Here is a 22,802-nt window from a genome sequence, read left to right as displayed (position 1 = left end):
ACAGACCTATTATTTGTTCTACTTTGTCATTATACCTTACTTTTCATGACTAATTTTATCCCTCTCAAGGATAAAGGGAATAAATTTAGCTGAGGGAAGAGCAAAATTCAGAATGGAGGGTGCCCACAATGGCCATCATTCTAACATTTCAGAAATTAACTACAGAAAGGACAAATTCTAGGTATTATATTGTGTGTTTGTATTGCATGATTGTAATTAATGTAGACCTTTTAGTTGAATTTTTCTGTAGAAATTAATTCCCAGCTGTTGGCTACCTAGGAGGAACCACCATGGCAGCCTCTACGGTGGTAGCCTCTCCATCTCACAAGGAACCCATGTTAACTCAGTAGCTAAGCAAGACAGAATGAGGAAGGCAATTTCTGCAGCAGCAAATGTGATAGAATACAATCTGAAGACAATGTGAATAATCTCTCTCTGAATCAGTTATGCAACTGTTCCTATTAGCACACGTAATTGAGGGGGATATGCATGCAATGAGTGAATATTCCAACACTGAAATTCAGATATTCTCAAGTTACACTGTTTTGGAATAAAACAATATAACAACATAAAGTTACCAGCACATGTATAATAAAGAATAGTTAAATACCAATTAGACATAAAGATTTAACTTGGACTTGTGGAAATCTCTTAATACAAAGCATTTACTCACAGATTTTGAAAGCACATTGAGGAACAGGAAGTAATCTGTTCATATTGGTTTTATAGACTAACAGAAAAAAATCACTCTCAACCTGTCCTAAAAATAGGACCTTTAGACCACAGGCATTCAAAAAAAAAATTTATGACTTTCTTTTCGAATTTTCTATTCCTGTATTTGTCCTTTTACCTTCAGTTTATAGGACTTCAAGTTCTTGTTTTTCATTGATTAAAACTAGGTTAACATCATTTTAATTAAGAACACTGTAGGTAAGAACAATAAAAACTCTCATCATAACACATGGAAATGATTAACTATAATTTAGCCAAAAGAACTATGTTTTAAATAAATATTATTCTACACCTTTAAAATTCAGAGATTTATTTATAATTTTTTAATTGGAAAGTTCCACAGGGCTTCAAAAGTTTAAAAATTAAAGAGAGAAAAAAGAAAAAGCAACAGCTCAAGGATTATTTTGCATAACATCATACAACAAGCAGGTGTTTGCAAGATCAATTTACAATAGGGACCACAGTATCCACCTAGCTTGGATGACTTCCAACCTATTTCCAATTAAAACTTACCTAATCATAAATAAGAGATAAAAGCTTACTAATCAGCACAATAAATAATAGATCTTAAAATAACGTACTTGAGGCTATGTTTAGAGACAGTAAATGAATTCTCTTTAGTTTAGAAAAATGTTAGAAAGGGATTTGAGATCAGGATCTCCAGGAAGCCATTAAAATACTGTCTTTTTCAGCATTGACTCTGATATTTTACAATATAAACTGCTGAATCACTAAGAAATTTACAATGTGAGTTGTGCCTTGCCAGACACTGCAATGAGGCATCTATTTTTCAGCCCCTTTGAAGGATTCAATTAACATAGTTGACTGGCAATAAACAGGTTTGGAATGAGCAGCATGAAATAGCTTGGTCAAGTTGGACAGAAGACCTGGGCATACTGACTGCTCTAGATCAGGGGGTCCTCATATTTATTATTCCTGATTCAAAACAGAATTTATTATATTATTTTCAAGGAAGAATTCCAAGGAATGCTTTTGATGACAGACCTAGAGAAGAAACGTACAGAGAAAACCTGCCTGATCCTCTGCATACTGGAAAATAGTTTTCGGAAGTTGAAGAAAAAATAAGAGTATAAAGAAAGAAGGAGCAGAAGGAAAAGGAAATCTTGCAACTTCCACATCCCTCCTGTTATAGGTGGAATTGTGTCCTCCAATAAAAACATGCTGAAAGTCCTATACCCCATATTTGTAAATGCGACATTATTTCAAAATAGGGTCTTTGCAGATATAATCTAATTAGGAGGAGGCTTTTAAGGTGGGCTCTAATACAGTATTATTAGTGTCCTTGTAAGAAGAGGAAAATTTAGATGCAGACATACACACAAAGGGAAGATAGCCATGGGAAGATGGAGATAGAAATTGGAATGACAGTGCCACAAGCCAAAGAATGCCTGAGGTTACCAGAGGCTCAAAGGGACAAGGAACAATGTTCCTTTAGAACCTTTTTAAAACGTATGTCTCTGAAAACACCTTAGTTTTGGACTTCTACCTGCCAGTGTCATGATGCAAAGTATGCTGTTTTGAGCCACCTGGTTGTTAGCCCTAGGAAACCAATGCAGCTCACTGGAATCATCCATAGAATTTGGAAAGACTGACATCACAGTCCACTCTGCTTGACTGAAGGAGTTTAAAGCAGCTTGATTCCACAAAACTTGGGTCAAATGGTGACACTGCTTTAGAAGTATGGAATAACAAGTCACCATCAAACAACGCTCCAGCACTGATGTCTCTACAGAGATGCTGCTCTTTCATCGTATTTCAATAGGACTTAACAATTGAAGACCAAGAGCCCAAACACCCCTTATATGCGCCAAGGTGTGATCTTAAAAACATAAACCTTCATGTAGTGCTATCTTGAAAACAAACCTTTGTTAAATCAAGGGAATTTAAATAAGAAAAACATGTTGCACAAGAAATAGAAGAGCTAATGCAAATCCAGATAGTAATGAGGCAATCCATAGATTGGGAACAGCACTAAATTGCTACTAACTTCAGGCCTGAAGGGACACTTGAAGAGGTGGTAGTACCAGAACTAGTCCTACCACACAGGTCCTGACTGGTAGGAGCTGGAGCCATAAAGGAGGTGCAAATGGAGAGAGATATCCTGGCTGCTCCCTGTCTCTCAACTGTCTATCTCTGGCCAGTGCCTGATACTGGCCAAAATATACTCAGGTAATAGTTTAGTTTGAAAAATGCAGTCCGCAGTGGCCACCATGATGAAAATGAAACAGGGAAAAGGCAACGAATGAATCTGAAAGCAAACAGGTAATGAATGGCACATTCTTCTCTCTTTCATAATGGTCTTGCTAGCTCTTTAATCTTCACATTTACTCAACAAACATTCACCGAATGCATACTTTATGCTAACCATTGACAGATTAGAGTGATACACATATATAACTGTAGATACATACAATATATGCTATATATGTGTATGTATATACAGTATATATACTATATCTGTATGTGTGACATATGTATATAGATAGGGAACAGCACTAAATTGCTACTAACTTCAGGCCTGAAGGGACTGAAGTAAACGAATGCAGTTCACTTGAATCATCCGTAGAATTTGGAAAGACTGGCACCACAGCCCACCCTGCTTGACTGAAGGAGTTTAAAGCAGCTCGATTCCACAAGACTTGGCTCAAATAGTGACACTGCTTTAAAGGTATGGAATAAGAAGTCACCATCAAACAATGCTCCAGCACTGACGTCTCTATAGCGATGCTGCTCTTTCATCTTTTTTTAAACAGGATTTAACAATTGAAGACCTATATATATATTATACATATAATTATATATATTTAATATATATAGTATGTTTCCTCATGAATTTAAATGTCTAGGAAAGACGGTAGACATTACATAAATAAGCTCAAAAGATAAACACTTAACTCTAAGGTGAACATGATTTACTCTATAACAGAAAAGAGGGAGCACTATGGGAGTGGATAACTGGGAGAACCCAGGAGGCACTGGGGAGTTAGGGATGTCCTCACTAAGGAAGTGATTCTGAAGGAAGAATATGGGCATGGGCCATCCTCCCAACAGTTTAGAAAAGAGCTTTCCAGGCATAGGAAAGATTTCAACTTGAGAAAGTGTGATCGTTAATTTCATGTATCAACTTGATTGGATCATTGGGTGTCCATTGGTAAAACAGCATTCTGGGTGTTTCCGTGAAGATGTTTTTGGATGAGATTGACATTTAAATCAACAGGCTGAATAAAGCACATTGCCTTTCCTAATGTGGGTGGGCCTCACCCAAAAGGTTGAAAGCCTGAATAGAACAAAAGGTTGACTTTGCTGAGAATAAGGGGAAATTCCTTCTCTGTAAGTGCTCTGAATCTGGAACGTCAGTTTTTTCCTGCTTCCACATTGATGTTGAAACTGGCTCTTCCCAGGTCTCAAGCATGCCAGCCTTTGTTGGTAAAACTCATGAGTGTTCCTGATCCTCCGGCCTTCAGAATTGTTCTAGCTCTACACCATTGGCCCTCCCGTTCTCCAACTTGCCAAATGTAGATCTTGGGGCGAGTCAGACTCCACAATTTTATTAGCCAAATCCTTGTAATAAATTATCTATCTATCTATCTATCCTTTCTATTGGTTCAGTTTCTCCAAAGAATGCTGAGTAATATAGAACGTAATTGGGGATGTTGGAGAATTTGAAGAAAAGCCAATTTGCTTAAGCATTGTGACCATGGGAGACATAGGCACAAGATGATACTGAAGTAGTATGTGGGACTCAAGCATGCAGGATCATTGGGCCATGTTTTACAGTTTGGATTTTATTCTAATACAAAGAGGAAATCATTTAATAATCAAAGCATAGAGTCAGAGACCTGAATCATATCCGATTTTAAAGAAAATCATTTCCGGATGCATTGATGAGAAGAAACTATAGGAGGAGGAGGTAAGAGTTAAAGGAAACATACCGTGTCCGGAATTGGTGGGTTCTTGGTCTCGCTGACTTGAAGAATGAAGCCAGGGACCCTCACGGTGAGTGCTCCAGTTCTTAAAGATTGTGTGTCCGGAATTTGTTCCTTCAGACGTTTGGATGTGTCTAGAGCTTCTTCCTTCCGGTAGGTTCATGGTCTCGCTGACAGGAGTAAAGCTGCATACCTTCGTGGTGAGGGTTACAGCTCTCAAAGGCAGCGCGTCTTAAGTTGCTCGTTCTCCCGGTGCGTTCGTGGACTCACTGGCTTCAGGAGTGAAGCTTCAGACCTTCCCGGTGAGTGTTATAGCTTTTTACAGTCAGCATGAACCCAAAAAGGGAACAGCAACGGGATTTACCGCAAAGACAAAAGAATAAAGCTTCCACACGCGGGAAGCAGACAGGAGCAGGTTGCAACAGGCTAGTTCAGGCAGCCTGCTTTTATTCCCTTATCTGACCCCCACCCACATCCTACTGATTGGTCCATTTTACAGAGCCGATTGGTCTATTTTAGAGATTACTGATTGGTCCGTTTTACAGAGAGCTGATTGGTCTGTTTTACAGAGAGCTGATTGGTCTGTTTTACACAGAGCTGATTGGACCATTTTGAAAGGGTGCTGATTGGTGCATTTACAATCCCTGAGCTAGACATAGAGTGCTGACTGTTGAATTTACAATCGTCTAGCTAAACATAAAAGTTCTCCAAGTCCTCACTAGATTAGCTAGACACAGAGCACTGATTGGTGTGTTTACAAACCTTGAGCTAGACACAGAGTGCTGATTGGTGCATTTACAGTCCTTTAGCTAGACACAGTGATAGAAAAGTTCTCCAAGTCCCCACTAGGTTAGCTAGATACAGAATACTGATTGGTGTACTTACAAACCTTGAGCTAGACACAGAGTGCTGATTGGTGCATTTACAGTCCTTTAGCTAGACACAGTGATAGAAAAGTTCTCCAAGTCCCCACTAGGTTAGCTAGATACAGAATACTGATTGGTGTACTTACAAACCCTGAGCTAGACACAGAGTGCTGATTGGTGCATTCACAATCCCTTAGCTGGGCATAAAGGTTCTCCAAGTCCTCATTAGACTCAGGAGCCCAGCTGGCTTCACCCAGTGGATCCCCCACCAGGGCTATAGGCAGAGTTGCCCGCCAGTCCCAGCCGCGCCTGCGCTCCTCAGCCCTTGAGCGGTTGATGGGACCAGGCGCTTCGGAGCAGGGGGCGTTGCCCCTCGTGGAGCCTCCGGCCGCCTGGGCGGGAGCCCATAGAGGAGGCGGGGCGGGGCTCGGACATGGCGGGCTGCAGGTCCGCAGCCCTGCTCCGCGGGAGGTGGCTGAGGCCTGGCGAGAATTCAAGAGCGGTGAACCTGGGCCAGCAGTGCTAAGCACCTCACTGCCCTGGGCAGGCGGTGCCGGCAGGCCGCTCCCAGTGCGGGGCCCGCGGAGCAGAAGCCTGCACCCGCCGGAACTCGCGCTGGCCTGTGAGCGCGGCCCGCAGCCTGGGTTCCAGCCCGTGCCTCTCCCTCCACACCTCCTGGCAAGCAGAGGGAGCCGGCTCCGGCCTTGGCCAGCCTAGAGAGGGGATCCCACAGTGCAGTGGCGGGCTGAAGGGCTCCTCAAGCACCGCCAGAGTGGACGCAGAAGCCGAGGAGGCGCCAAGAGTGAGGGCTGCTAGCACGTTGTCACCTCTCAATACCAGGTAGGAAATACTGCAATTGTCCAGGAAGGAGATGATGTTGTGTAACTAGAGTGTAGGATGTGGAGAGATGTGAACAGAGTTGCAACATATTTTTAGGTAAAATTAACAGGACTCGAATTCAAATGGGCTTCATAGACTCGTGAATGTACAGTCAAAATGTTCATATTTCTGAAAGGATTCTAGGATTGCAAGTTCACCACAAACTCTAAAGTTGGTGCCTCTGGGAAAAATGAATACTGTTCATTGCACATGGTACCAGCTCCCCAGCTGATCCAGTTTATTTAATCAAATCATTAGTCTCATAAGATGCTGTTTCTGGACTAACCAACCATTTGACTGACTGCATTTAGTTTGCAAATGGTAGACTTTTAATAAATATTTGATTGAACCAAATTAATTTCTAAAATGAATGCTTCTGTATACATCCATGCCCACAGGTCCTGAAAACTATCATTAATCTAAGGATTAATCTCACAACAGGATTGTTCAGAAAGCCCAGGTTTTATATAATGGTGAAATCAAACTTCGAGCTAAATGCATATTATTTCAGGTCTCTTCTGACTGTGTTTAACTAGTGAGGAATTAGCCATTTTTGAGTATATCAAAACCAAATATCACAGGCGCATAAAAGTGCTGAATGTGCTAACTGGACTCAGGGCCCCTACCCTCCTCCAGCCCATCTTCTCATTCCTTCCCTTGCTGCCATTCCCTCTTCCTACTGGCATCCTTTTTCTTTCTCAGAATTAATTCTAGGCTCAGTGAGTAAAACCAGTATACCATCTCTTCCTCCCTACAGGTTTATAATTTTTACACTGTGTATGTGCAAAATTCATTGAGAAAATGAATGATTAATAATGGTTCAAAATAGAACAACTCCGTATAATAGTAAGTTACTGACTAATGTCTTCAAGTAGATGCTGAATGACTTTTAGAGATTTGAGAGAGGGTATTCATTACTAACAAAGAGTCTAGAAAAGGTAATATCAACCTTTTACTTCAAAGGCTAATGTTTTATGATCCAATGATTGAGGAAAATTAAGCAATGTACATTTAAACACAGTAAATCCAGTAGTTAAACTAACTCACACTTATTTTAGCTATACCCTTTGTTAAGGAATAAAAAAGTCCAAGAGGGAGAAGCCTTTTTAGTATACTAGCCCAAAAGCTGCCTCAATTTATCTCTTTTTATAGAAATAAACTTAATTATTTACAATTAAATTAAATTTAAAAATAATTAAATTCAGCCTTAATAGGATTGTGTTGGTTCATTCCATGACTTGTATGAGACATTTTCAGATAATTGGTCTAATTCGATTTTGAAAGCAGCCCTGATAGACACATATATTACAATCTCCATTTTACCTCTGAGAAAACATGCTAAAAATGGTTAAGGAGCATCTTCAATAACACACAGCGTGTACATTGCAAAGCTAACATATGATCTCAGATGTCACATCATGCGACAGCCGTTTCAAATACTATATTATTGTAAGAACAGTTTTTGACATGTTATATTATTTAAAGTAATATAATTTGGGTGTAGTGAAATACTGTGTTCCTAAGTTATATAAGGAAACGTGCATTCCCATGTTATCAGACCTGACAGGGTACAAACAATATCCACTGCCACAATTTAATGGGAAAAAAATAGATTAATATATTCTATACAAGAATTAACAGATAATTTCCTGCTTGGGCACCATGGCAAAATCCCATCTCTACAAAATTACAAAAATTAGCCGGGCATGGTGGTGACTCCCTGTAGTCCCAGCTACTCTGGGAGGCTGAGGTGGGAAAATCACTTTAACACCAGAGGCAAAAGTTGCAGTGAGCTGAGATTGCGCCACTGCACTCCTGCCTGGGCAACAGAGGTGAAACCCTGTCCCCCCGAGAAAAAAAATAAGATAAAGAAATAACAGATAAAACTTCAGAATTCCTGTGTGTTACCCTTAGGGATTTCTTTAAAAACATCTTTCTACTGATTGTCATTTTCATTTGGATATCTTTTAAAAATCTGCCTTGCTAGGTATTTTTAAATTTCATGTTGTTTCTTTTTTAATATTTTCTCTTTCTGCCCCCGGGGCCAATTGAACATTTTTAATATTCTATTTTATTTCTTCTACTGACTTATTATTTATACCTACTTTTATTTTTTAATGTTTACCCTAGGGCTTAAATATTTTTAATTAATTTAAGATTACCTTCGAGTAATGTTATACTGCTTCCCATGCAGCATAAGGACTTTGCGATAGTGAATTTTCAACTATTCTTTATATCCATGTGCTGTTGTTTTCATGTATTTTGCTTTTACATATGCTGTAAACACTATGTAAAACACTATGTAAAAATCGTCTATTTTTGCTTAGACGATTATATATTAGGAGTATTTGTATAACATAAATTTTATTTTATGTAAATAAAATTTAAGTAAAAATTTATATAAACAAATTTTATTTTACCTTTTCTTGTACCATTTCCAGGCCTCTTTATTTATTGTATAGTTTCGTTTCTCTCTATTGTGTTCTTCCTGGAGAACTTCTTTAACCTTTCTTACAGAGTGAGACTGCTGCCAATAAATTCTCTGAGTTTTTGTTTGTCTGAGCAAGTCCTTACTTCTCCTTTACTTTTGAAGAATATTTTTGCTGGTTAGAGAATTCTAGGCTGACAGGTTTTGTTTTGTCATGTTTCCTTTCTTTTGCTTTCAGCATTTTAAGTATGTCCCTTCGTTGTCTTCCTGTTTGCATAATTTCTCAAGAAAAGCCAGCTATAATTATTTCACTTGTTATTTTGTTGGTAAAGTGCTCTTTTCCTCTGTCTTCTTTCAGGATTTTCTTTTCACCTGTGGTTTTACCAGTTTTGAACTTGATATGCCTAGGTATATAAGGACGAAAGGGAAAAGATTATTCTGTTTTTAGTTCTCTGAGCTTCTTGCATCTGTGGGTTGCGGTTTGCCACTAATTTTGGAAACTTCATCTTCTCAGTTTTCTACCTCTTCTTACAGAATTCCAATTTCATGTATATTAAAGCATCTGGAATTGCTTGGATACACAAGTCTTGGATTTGTTTGTTTGTAATTTTTTTGAACAACCATTTCCTCTTCCTCTCTGTCGTGGGTAATTTATATTAATATATCTTCAAGTTCACTGATTCTTCCATCAGCTGTGTTGAATCTACTGATAAAGTCATTGAAGATAATTTGTTAATATGCTTTTCATTTTTAGCATTTTCATTTGGTTATTTCGTATGGTGCCCATCTTTCTGCTACAGTTGCCCACCGAATTTTGAATGTTGTCTTTATTTTCCATTAGAACTTTTAGTATCTTAATAACTTTTATTTAAAGTTTACGTTCTGATCGTTCTAACACCTGGTGACTTTTTTTTTTTTGTCTCTTACAAGTGTGTTTATTTTCTGCCTCATATGGTTTATGACTTTTTTTTTATTGAAAATCGGACAACTTACGTAACATAGTAAATACTTAGATACATTTTTTGTAATAGATAGAGATGAACAAAACTTCCTGTTGCTGCACAGTTAGTGTGTGTACTTATTTTATACTCCTCTAATGATTTCTTATGTTAAAGGTATGTGCTGTATTCCTAGAGGTGATTTTCTCAATGTCTGCCATCACCTCAGGCTTGTCTTTGGATCTGTCCCTTTGTACTGTGTTCCTGAAGCGCTGTGCCTCTTGTATCTCTCCCAGCTGTATTCCACGACATTTTTACTCTATGCTTGTTAATCTAGTAATGAAGAGTGGGAGAAGGAAAGGATGTTCTCTGATGTTCTGATTTAGCTTCAGTCTTAGGTAAATACTATATTTCTGAGTCTCAGGGTAAACCCCTCTTGAATTCACCTTCTTTTCCTCTGCTCTATATTGGATCAATGCAGAAAGTTCCCCCCCCCCCACCTTTCCTCTTCTACGACTTTGTGTGTTTCTACAAGTGGTCGAAGGCTTTTGTCCTGTAGGGGAGACAGGGACAAGGGTGCCAGCAGTTTTTCTTTAGTAACCTCTGTGCCCCTCCTCTAGCCAGCACCATGGACCACAGGGGAGTTGTCTCAGTATTCTTCCAGATTTTCCCTGAGAATTCCTGGTGGGATTTGTGGGAGAAAACATCTGAAAGAGAACAGAAACATCCCTTTGCTAAGGCACCTGTCCTCAGTCAACAAGTGCTCAAGATCTGATCCCTGGAGGCGCCCATCTTCCCTAAGATTTGGGGATAGTTACACTACCACCTTAGTTAACTGATGGATTCAAGAAAAGCTATTACTTGATGGTTTGCTCAGCTTGTTTCTTGCTGTAAGGGTGGGAGCGAGGATCTTTTTCACTCTCCACATCTCTGAGGTAAAACCAGAGCATTGGATACCTTTTACGTTTAAATTTAGAGAATAAGTGAAAGGGTTTATAGAAACTCTTTTTAAATAAAGAGTTATTGGTATGAAAAAGACACACTTTTAACCTTTGTCCCACTACCTACCTTTTGTTCATATTTGAGCAAGCCAGAAATCACATAGCTAGGTACTAAATTCTTCCAAAAACACTTGTATTTCCCTGTTCCCTAGTTGCTTATCTCCTTCCTCTCTATGAGATCATGCGATGCCTGTCAGTCACAGTGATGGGGAAGGGAAGAGCCAAGAGGGACTGTTTATCTGAAGAGAGCAGCGCTCCCTGTGTTTCAGCATCTTCCCTCTCCCAGATACTGTTTTGCTTTCTGTCATCCCCTGATGACCTTGCAGTTTTCTCTGATTTTCATTCATGTGCCACACACACAATTTCAATGCAAAGGCCAAAAAGGGTCTAGAGGTCAAAAGTACGTTCAGTAACAAAAAGTTTATTTTTTGCTCAGAGTTTTCTGTCAGTCATAGACAGAGACCCAAGTGATATGGTAGATTTGGCCACATAGTATAGAAACAACATTGAGGGTTGTATGTTATATATTTTTTCCTTTGAATATGAAGTTGAGGTGACTGATCCTGTGGCAGTTGTGGGTGGGTTTGGGGACCTTTATCCAGTAATGAGGACAGAATGACCTTGAGTCATCTATACCTTATCTTTAGTGTTGCCCCTGTCATTTGTAAGCCCTATGGTCAGGGGTGATATGGTTTGTATTAGTGAAAGAGAAAAAAACTAAAATACCTGCACAATAGTACTCAAACTGTGAATGTTACTTCATTAGGCTCATAAAAAAGTTTATTTAAAAAATAGATATTGATATAGCTTTTTAATGCAAAATGCCAAACTGGCCACAGTGAGAGTCACATTTCTAGACCCTATTTTTACTTTTGGTTTTAAATGGCTGTATGGTCCCAGAAATTTAATTAATTACTTATTAACTATACATCAACACTGATAAAATGAAATGTTTATTCTCTCTTCTATGTCTCATACATCTTATCTCCCTCATGCTGGAAATTTGGATGAAGAGCAGGATGTGAAAAACACACATATTTCACACACACAAACTTGTTAGTTTGTAGTTTCATATTCCTGTGTTGTGAATCTTTACGTTATGTAATTTTGGTATTATGGAGACAAAGGTAGAAGCTGGCTATCAGTTTAAATTTCTAGTCAGTTTCTTTTCTCTTTTTTTTTTTTTTTTTGAGATGGAGTTTTGCTGTTGTTGCCCAGGCTGGAGTACGATGGTGTGATCTCAGCTTACTGCAACCTCTGCCTCCTGGGTTCAAGTGATTCTCCTGCCTCAGCCTGCCAAGTAGCTGGGATTACAGGCATGTACCACTGCACCCAGCTAATTTTATATTTTATTTTATTTTATTTTTAGTAGGGATGGGGTTTCACCATGCTGGTTAGGCTGGTCTTGAACTCCTGACCTCAGGTCATCTGCCTGTCTTGGCCTCCCAAACTGTTGGAATTAGAGGTGTGAGCCACCACACTCGGCCAATCAAAATTCTAGACTGATTCCTACAAAAGGAAATGAAAATTCTTTAAAAATCTCAATCCCAGCCAAAGTAAAAGAGAGGAAAGTAATATAAAGCAACAAGAGGTAATGTCCTTATTGTCAAAAAGTTACACAGTTCGTGCAAACTTCAGGGAAAGTGATCGTTGGAAATTTAAAATGCTGCATTGTGATAATTTATACCTGTATCCAATTTTCATAAAAATTCAGAAACAGAAGCACATTAAACTTGTAAGTATGATCCTCTCATATTGAATATACTCATTCCAACAGCATTATCAGCAGAGTTGCTACCTTCTGGCCTCAAATCTGTTTATGCCATTTAATATTTTATTATCTTTGATGAAGCAAAACAAACAATTCACAAGAAAAAAAATGAAGGTGGAAGTCATTTGTGTTGACAGTATTGAGGCATGATATTTATAGACAAATTCACCCATAATGACCATGTTTTCTCTCTAGTATATTCACTATAAAGAAAAACCTCCCCTTCACTTTGCACCCGAGCCATGATTGATGGGCAGTGCCAATCACTTCATGGAGCTTGTTGATGTTTGCTGTCATGGCTGAAGCTCTGTGAAGTTTGTAACAGAGTGACAGGCAGCGATTCAGTTTGTTGGTGGCTTTCCTTAAATAAGGTGGAATCTAGTAATAAATAGGACATAAACTAGAGAAGGCACCATAAACTACAGTGGGATCTCCCTCAAACCAACTCCACAGCCACACTGAAACAGTATTAAGTTCCTGGGATGAAGAATCTTTTAGGATTTGTTGCTGAATATAAGACTGATTATAAATAGATGAACTGTTTTCTTGGCACTTTTAAGAAATGTGATTCAGGAAGTAAGTACCCCATGACCCTTGTATGTTCCACAGGGCTTAATTACTTAAGAGTTTATGGCATCATTTATTATACCAAGATTAAATTAAAATGTCCATCATCCTTAGTTTTTATTGAACAACTACAAACTGTGTTGATAATTATTCTTAATATATCAGAGATTATGTCAAGTGCTTTGGCATTTGAATATATGACATGATCTTCTCCTTTAAGGCATTTACAGTCCAATAGTTATAAGATGTATTTAGATATATGGGATGATTCAAGCATTTTTTTTTATTATAATTTAAGTTCTGGGGTACATGTGCAGAATGTGCAGGTTTGTTACATAGGTATACATGTCCCATGGTGGTTTGCTGCACCCATCAACCCGTCATCCACATTAGGTATTTCTCCTAATGCTATCTCTCCCCTAGCCTCCAACCCCCGACAGGCCCCAGTGCGTGATGCCTCCGCCCCCGCCGTGTCCATGTGTTCTCATTGTTCAGCTCCCACTTAGGAGTGAGAACATGCGGTGTTTGGTTTTCTGTTCTTGTGTTAGTCAAACACATTTTTATGAGAGTAAAGACCCATTTATTTTTCCATGGAAATTAGAAAGGTTTCTATGATTTGTCAGTATTTGAGATGAACTGTAAAGGTTTGGAAAGCTTGCTAAATAGTACATGAGGTATATATATTTGACCTATAAAAACATCATAACTTAAAATGTGAAGGTCAAAAATTGCATGAGTGAAAAATAGTGAGTTAAACTTATGTGAAAGGTTATATAGAATATAAATGTATATTGACATATCTATCTAAGCTTTTGCTAGATTTAAGTGCGAAATTTTATTGTCAAGTAAAATATCATGTTGTTTTTTCAGGAAAAGAAAAAAGACTTAAGGGACAAGAAAATAATGGTCAGTGAGGGAGAAAACATATTCTAGAATTCGATTGTGGAGAAATTTTTACTTTAATTCCAAGGATTTTCTTTGTAACAAAATTTTGTAGCTAATGGGCAGGATCATTAAAGAATAATTTTTGTGTTAATTGCCACTGTTTCCTAATATGAACTCTCTGCTCTTGTCAGTCAATTTAAAAAGAAAAGCACCTACAGCCTCAGTATCTAATGCAATAATAGCTTTCTATGGTTTTGATGATGGGTTTTGCTCTGTTTGCAATGGACAAGTCCTGCTCTTTTGAGATCCGCTTCTATATTCAATTCAGGCAGAAAGCTAGTCTCTTCTCCAGATCCTCCTTCCATAATGTAGCTCCTGCCACCGGCATGTGCATTGACCAAAGAGTAGTGGTTTGTGCAGAGTGAGGAAGGAGATTTAGTAAGTGAACTAAGGTAGTAACTTTATTTTGGCAGAAGAGGTGTCACTTGAAGTATGGTGAAGAGCCAGCAGTGCATAGAAAAAAGACTGCAGTGGAAGATGGGCTGTTAGTGGGCTCTCTCTGAGCCCAGCATCCTAAAGGGACTACATGGACTCTGAAAATCCCGAATTCAAACTTGGCCCTCTGGGTTGTTAGGAGAGTTTATACCTCTTAAATACCTACACACATAGTATGTGGGTCTCCATTTGTATGCTTGCTCTTGACCCTGGAAATGTTAGGTTAGTTGTTTTTGTGAATAATGAATTATGTATAACATTTGTTATTACACTGCTTTATGTGATGATTTACCTGATTTTATTATAATATCTTGTTTCCTCAAGTAGAGTTTATGCTCCTTGAAGGTGGATACTATATTGTGAAGAACCCAGCCAAATATTATGCATATAATTTTTAACCTATAACTACTTTGACTGAATTGAGAAAAGAACATTATTCCTCCAGCCGATATCCTAAATTGTACAATTGTAGACTATGTTGATGTTTTATTATGGTAGGGACTTTCCTGTATTTTACGAATACATGGAAACATTCCCTATAAAGATTGCATTAAAAAAATTCCTTATTTGCTTAAAAATAAACACAGTTTCTCTGTTATTTTAGGGCATTGAAAGAGTAGAGAGGAATCTTAATAGGATAAATCAAGGCTTCCAAGTGTCAGGAGAATAGCACTTAGATTAACATTGTTTTCAGCTTGATGGAATGGACATTTAGATCAGTAAAGACATGTTTTTAATTAAAATTCAGCCTCATTATTCATAATGCATCCTCAGTTTCTATTAGGACCATTTTATATATAATAAGAGGAACTAGATACCTCTTTGGAGTCATTTCAGGGACATTTTGAAGGAGTTCCTTTTTCAGCAACATGTCATGGTGTCTAAAAATTTACTATTTCATTCTACCGTTAATCATCATCACCTTTTCTGTGTAGTCCTTCTAAAAAATGCAAAGAAACTAGACAAAAGTATAGCATGATGTTTTTCTTTCCTTGCTTGGTGTTGGTGTGCTTATCACGTGCTCCCAATACCTTGAGGAAATGAGAGAGCAGTGTATTAAGTTCCTGCCATACACAGGCATTGGCATCACAAGATACAGTCAAATGTGGTAGTAAGTCTTAGATGCCATGGTGTGTCTAATTCTAACCTTTGAGACATACGTTAACAGGTAATATATATGCTTAACCATTAGAAAGTTTTTTTTTTTTACAGCTATGACAAATAGGCCACCAAAACACTACCAGCCATGGTTTATGATATTGTAGAGATTGGAAATGAGCATAGTGCCTTGCAATTAATGCAACCAATGTGATCTCACCTATGTGAGCAAACTGGGAGAGTTACTGCTCTTCTTATAGGTGTTACACTTCTATTACTGCAGGCTAAAATCAGAATTCTGTTTCTTCATCTTCTTTCCTCTGTCACCATAATTACATGGTTCTCCAATCTTTTCCTTAATGCCCCCACCTAAAAATTGTCTACATTCCAGTTATTATATTTAAGATAGTGTTACAATGATTTCTCTGCTGCTTCTCATTTATTAAAAAAAGACTTAACAGGATCCCTCTTTCGCAGCTGAAATCACAACTGATCATACCTAAAGGATTTTCAAGTTTTCTGAGTTTTGTTACTTTCTTTTCTTTTAAATGACATAGAAACACATAAATATATTTTGTTCTCCCACATAAGTATTTCACACTGTTTCTTTGAATGATGGTTCTTCGACAGTTTTACTTAAAATTCTTTGTTGCATTTTCATTGGCCGTATCATGCCTATTTTTACGTGACAACTTGTTCAGGTAATAACGCCAGGGTCCCCTAAAGTTGTTACATATGGTTTCTCTTGGGGTTAATACAGTTTATAGAAATGTCCATAGACCTTGATATACATTTATTCATCCAGGTATCTTAGATCGTTTCAAAGACAGGAAGTCTACCACAACTACTACTGAGGGGTAAGAAAACCTCCCATCTTGCCTTATTCTGTCCATCACTCTGGAATGGAGACATTTCCTTCATTCCCCTCCTAGTTACTTGTAGAGAAGGAACATTGCATCCCCCAAAAGAGGGTTACATATTCTTAAGTCTCCTGAATCCAAACCATGAGCTGGATTTTCCTCCTTCATGATTGGAAACCCGTATGTTGGCTATTTTCTGAACCATTCCTTACTTTGCCTTTCCCTTATAGTACTGGTCAGCTGTAGTGTCCTGCTTGGCTAAGCCAACACAGGTAGTTTCTATATTTGGGTCATTTTCTACATCACTATCTTGCCCAGGAGTCAGGTACCATATCAGGTCTTGACTACCTCCTCATCATTCCCTGACCAAATCTCTTGGAATCATGCTTAGAATACCAAGTGCATTAATCTGGAGAACAGCTACTTTTCAAGAAGTATATTGCACATTTGGCATACATTGAGCATGTGGTGAATTAAAGGCTTTTATCTTTTTTTTGACATACTGGTTTTTAAGTCTTCCACCTTTATGATATGCTTTTGTACTTTGTATTTTAACTAAACGTCTTTTCTGTGATTACATTTTATTTGGCCAAGCATTCCAGCCTGTGAAGAGATTTTCTCCGACGGCAGTTTTTTACCATCCCTCCTAGCAAGCTCCATGCTCAGAGGGAAAAATAAAATGCTTAGACTTAGACTCAAGTTGCATGTCCACCACTGACTGGCTGTGAGCCTCCAGCTAGTCACTTCTTCTCAGTGAATTGGATTTTTTTTTTTTTTTTTCAGAGAGCTTCCAAGTGTAGTGACTCACACTTGTAATTCCAGCACTTTGAGAGGCTGAGGTGGGAGGACCACTTAAGCCCAAACATTTGAGATCAGCCTGGGCAACATAATGAGACCTTATCTCTACAAAAAATCAAAAAATTAGCCCGGTGTGATGGCATGCACCTGTGGTCCCAGCCACACAGAAGGCTGAGGCAGGAGGATCTCTTGGGCCCAGGAAGTCGAGCCTGTGGTGAACTGTGTTCACTCCCCTGCACTCCAGCTTGGGTGACAGTGGGAGACCCAGTCTCAAAAAATAAAAAAAAAATTAAAAAGAGAGAGGGCTGATACCATAACTCCACAAGGTTTGAATCAAATTTCATATAATACAACATATTCTTAACATTGACCAAAATACCTACTTAATAATAGCAAAAAAAGTAACAAACCAACAAAATTGCATACAAACAAAATAGTTTGTTCTCAAAGTCCACATAGTCCTACAAAATACAGATGGCTTTTCTGATTTGATATTTATTTATTTATTTATTTTTGAGATGGAGTCTTGCTCTTATTGCCCAGCCTGGAGTGCAGTGGTGCGATCTCGTCTCACTACAGCCTCCAACTCCCGGGTTCAAGAAATTTTCCTGCCTCAGCCTCCTGAGTAGCTGGGATTACAGGTGCCCACCACCACACCCAGCTAATTTTTGTACTTTTAGTAGAGACAGGATTTTGCCATGTTGACGAGGCTTGTCTCGAACTCCTGACCTCAGGTGATCCGCCCGCTTCGGCCTCCCAAAGTACTGTGATTACAGACATGAGCCACCGTGCCTGGCCAACTTTTCTGATGTTAATGATGACACTATGGTCATATATCGCTTAACGATTGCGAGGAGTTCTGAGAAATGTGTCCTTAGGCGATTTCATTGTGTGAACATCATGTTCCAATCTTATATCAACCTGTGTAGTATAGCTTAATACACCCCAGGCTATATTGTACAACCTATTGATCCTTGGCCCAAACCTATAGAGCGTATTACTGTATTAAATATCTTAGGAAATTGAAACATAATGGTGAGTATGCATCTAAACATATCTAAACAGAAAAGATACAGTAAAAATACAGTATTATAATCATATGGGACCAATTCCGTATTTGCAGTCCACTGTTGACTGAAAAGTCATGTGGCATATCAGTGTATATCCTTTGGCAGTAGGGCTTGCTCTTCTCTTCTCACGTGTGATTTCTACCTCTTTGCTAACATTCAGGCTCTATCCTTTGACATTACTGCTTGCTTTTTAATTTCCCAGCTACTACTATGCAGCAAATTCCATTGCCCTTCAAAAAAAATTGCAGACTTTGTTCACCTTGGATTCCCTCTCCCATCAGTCGGGCCTTCGTTAGATATCTCTCATCTAGTATAAGAACAGAAGGCTACTAGATTCTACAAGGAGAGGAAAGATGGGGGACAAGTATGCCAAAGAAGTCTCCAGATTGAGGATTTCAAGGCCTTAAAGCCACACATCTGATGTCTTATTTTATTACAGTCTAGTCTCACTGATAGTCTTGCTATGACTTCTCTCTCTCATATGTGACTTTGACAAAGATCCTTTGAGCAAACTTCAGTCTACCTGCCAAGTTAACTTAGCAAGAACATCTCACTCTTGCTATCTGAGCACTCTTGATACCTAATTAGTTTCCTCATTCTCCTACAGCCTAAAGTATTGAGTATAGTAACATGCTGTATAGGTTTGTGCCTGTAAAGGTTTCCATATAGGTTTTCAGTAATGGAGGAGGGTCAATAGGCTAGGGGTGTAGTAGACTATACTATACTGGTTGATATAAATATGGAAGATCATCCTCACTTGTCTTCAGCAAGACTGTTGAAGGTCAGTTTAGCCAGAATCCCATTTACCCCTGATGTTTCCTCTTAGTAATTTTCTATCCACTGACCCCTACGCTGCTCCTTGACTATCAGTTCCTACCTCCCCATGCTGCATTTGGTGTTGAGACAAATTTCTATGCAAAATCCTATTGCAGTGGTCCCTATACCTATCACTAGGGTCATGAATAAAATCTTCTTTACCATGCTTTAGCAAGTATCAGTGATTTTTTTTGTTGTTGTTGTTTAACAGTTTATAGTATCAATAATTCCAATAGCTTTACTTTCTAGTTGGCACACCTGTGATTAGTCATGATTGAGAATACTGCATGAAAACTTTTAAATTGAAAAGATACAATAGCTGAACGAATTGTGAACCTCAGTCCTCCTCCATTGTACTAGTGCTCTGTCATCATTCAGAGCAATGGTCCCTACCCTTTTTGGCAGCAGGGATTGGTTTCATAGAAGATGGTTTTTCCATGGATGGGGGAGGGGAGAATGATTTTGGGAGGAAACTGTTCTATCTCAGATCATCAGGCATTAGATTCTCAAAAGGAGTGCACAACCTAGATCCTTCACATGCACAGTTCACAATAGGGTTCACACTTTTATGAGAATCTAATGGCAGTACAGATCTGATGGGAGGCGAAGCTCAGGTGGTAATGCTAGCTTGCCCACCACTCACCTCCTGCTGTGCGGCCCAGTTCCTAACAGGCCGCAGACCAGTGTCAGTCTGCAGCCTGGGAGGTTGGGGACCCCTGATTCAGAGGGTGTAATCAAATCTGTTTCTTTGTTTTTACTGGTTGTACACCTTTTTAAGAAAAGAGTATACAGTGTGCTTGTTCAGCCTTCGAAGATAAGGAATTATTTTCTTAAATGAGCATTAATGAAAGGAGAATGCGTCATTCTTTATCAGCCGATGGACTCAGAATTGCTGACTGCTAATGCTAATAAAGCCACATTAAATGGACAGTGTGAATTTGTCAGTTAAGTGAATGATTCCTAGTGTCAAGGAGGCCCTATTCTGTTGGATGTTTGGAGAAATTGACATTTATCATATACAGACTGGCAGTAGAAATAAACGCAAAGACGGCTGCTTTTTTCCGCTGTATTATATGTATAGATGGAGAACAAAAATATCACCTGGGAAACAGCTAACTCAAATCTCATTTTTTTGTCATTGTTGTAGCTATTTGTTTCAAAATGTTTTCCCCATGAGAGCCTGCAATGCCTCCCCACCCTGAACTATCAAATTTCAGACTACAAGTTTTCAATGGCAGCCAATCTGGAGAGTTGCATATATCTACCCCTAGACAGCTGCATTATGGAACTAAAAGAACTGCATCTAAATTCATGAGCCGATAAAAAGTAATCTGGCTAAAGTCTTTTTTTATACCAGAATATACAATGATAATCACACCCCCTTGAATTACAAATGTTCCATAACCATTCAAACTGGTACTGAGTTACTGACATTATTTGAAGTAATGACATAATAAAACACATTTTAAAAGACAAACCCATAATTTGCTTACTTCTTGCTTAAAAAATGTTTCAGAAATCTTTTGAGATCATAACTGATAGAACTCTATGATTTCATAGACCATCAAAGACTTGAATAGATTTTAATAAACCAGGAATATTAAAGTGGCTCTAGCTTGCTGGCTATATTTATTTTCTACCTTCCCCTGGCCTTTTTAACAATCTAAAATTATGGCTAAAACTTAATTAAAACTTATAGTGACCCGGAGCTTTTTTAATTAACTAAGCTTTTTTTTTTTTTTTTGAGAGAGAGAGTATATAATAAATCACAAGTATCTCTATTCTCTATTTAAATAGTTCTTTTAGGGTAAATTTGTAGATGGACTCTAGTTTAGACAAATTAAGTCTGTTAGTACACAGAAGCATGGATTCAATAAATAGAAATGCAAGAGATTTGAAAAAATGCGTTTATAATTTATCTTAATCCTCACATTTTTCTGATTAGCAATTGAAACCTTAGTGTTGAATTATTTTTGGAAATGGCAAGTCATGGTTTTGTATTACTAGCCACAGAGTATTAAGGAATCTCTTAGTGGTTGTGTGGAATTCACTGCCTGGTAGAGCTAATCAGTTTTGAAGAAATATATTAATACTTAATAATTATGATTCCTGGGATTTATTTTATAGTCTTAAGCTGGAAATTTTGTCAAATACTCCTTCTTGTCATTACAAATAAACCCTTTTATTCTGATGGCTCCCATTAACAATAAAAAAAGAATAAACTCAATTTAACAAAATTATCTTCAGCAAGGCTTCAAACCTTGAAGTACATATACAGCTATAGCGAACATGTGTCATACTCCTGTGTCTAAATCCAAAGTACTAGAAGGTAAGCACTTGATACAGGTGAACTGCAAAATGAAAACCTATAATGTGAAAGCTATGAATCCAAAATTATTCATTATACGTAATAATACATATAAACAAATGAAATATATGAGGATCTGGCATCAAAGATTTTGAGCAAGGATAATTACAATAGAAAAGAGCAAATTTCCACTCAACTTCTTTTGAGTAGTGCCAAAACAATAGCTAAGACTTAAGAATGCTCAAAGACTAAATATGATGTGGGAGAGAAAGGGAGAACAAATCAAGATAAAGGAACAAAGGACTAAGACATTTGAAGCCAAAATGAAATGGATAAAAACATGAATAGACTGGGCATTTAAAGATGAGGTAATCAATAAGCAGCATAGACCTTAGAGGATGCAGCCATCAACTCTGTCATTTACTTTAAGGAAAACAAGCTCTCAACATCTACTAAGCTATTCTAAAAATTATAGGTTCCCCTCACTGGGCAAAGAGCACTTGAAAGAGTCAAGCTCTTCTCCTAAGTAAGTCATTAGAAAAAATTAATTTTAGCTACAGAATGGCAGACCATTTCCTGAAGAGCTCAGCCTCTGCAAATTGCAATTTATTTGAGGAACCCCAAATACTTTACCAAAAACTTTGAACATTATCTACTATAAACTTTATATGTAATGCAACTAAATAGAGACAATAAAAATGATGCCTTCAAGATGTAACAAAAACTTGAAGGGATAAATTTTAGAGATAAACTAGTCCAGTTTCCCCATTTCACAAATAAAGTAACTAAGTCTCAGCCAGTTAGGTGATTCTCAATATCAGAGACATGACTATATGTCATTTGGATCAATATTCCAATCATGGAATTTACAGCATAACAGGCCAGGTGCCGTGGCTCACGCCTGTAATCCCAGCACCTTGGGAGGCTGAGGAGGGTGGATCACCTGAGATCAGGAGTTTGAGACTAGCCTGGAGAATGTGGCAAAACCCCATCTCTACTAAAAAGTACAAAAAATTAACTGGACATGGTGGCACGTATCTTAACTCCCAGCTAGTTTGAAAAGCTGAGGCAGGAGAATCACTTGAGCTTGGGAGGTGGAGGCTGCAGTGAGCCAAGATTGTGCCACTGCACTCCAGCCTGAGTGACATCTCAAAAACACCACCACCAACAACAACCAAAACATAAGGTCCCACTCAAGTTTTCATGCCACAGTGCAATTGTCCTCTAGCAAAGGCTTTCTTTCTCCAGATAAAATAATAACATTTGTGAATTCTGTATTTGTCTCATATTTATTTTTCATTGCTTGTAGCTAGAAGCTAGGGTAGTGATGGGTATACACTGGA

At 38.2% G+C, this 22,802-nt stretch overlaps 1 long non-coding RNA gene across 10 annotated transcripts in view; it reads left to right on the top strand.

Annotated features, from left to right (window-relative positions):
- The first annotated feature begins 5,951 nt into the window (after positions 1–5,951).
- Positions 5,952–22,802, top strand: part of LOC123570045 (uncharacterized) — a 357,619-nt gene continuing 340,768 nt past the window's right edge. For all 10 annotated transcript variants that reach the window (XR_010582867.2, XR_010582866.2, XR_010582865.2 and 7 more), the window contains exon 1: positions 5,952–6,385. This is a non-coding gene — a long non-coding RNA (uncharacterized lncRNA). The remainder of the gene's footprint in view (positions 6,386–22,802) is intronic.

The sequence above is a fragment of the Macaca fascicularis genome, chromosome 18 (assembly GCF_037993035.2).
Source record: "Macaca fascicularis isolate 582-1 chromosome 18, T2T-MFA8v1.1".
Classification (NCBI taxonomy): Eukaryota; Metazoa; Chordata; class Mammalia; order Primates; family Cercopithecidae; genus Macaca; species Macaca fascicularis.
Note: the sequence above shows the minus strand (reverse complement) of the source record. Positions and strands in the feature narration are given on the sequence as shown.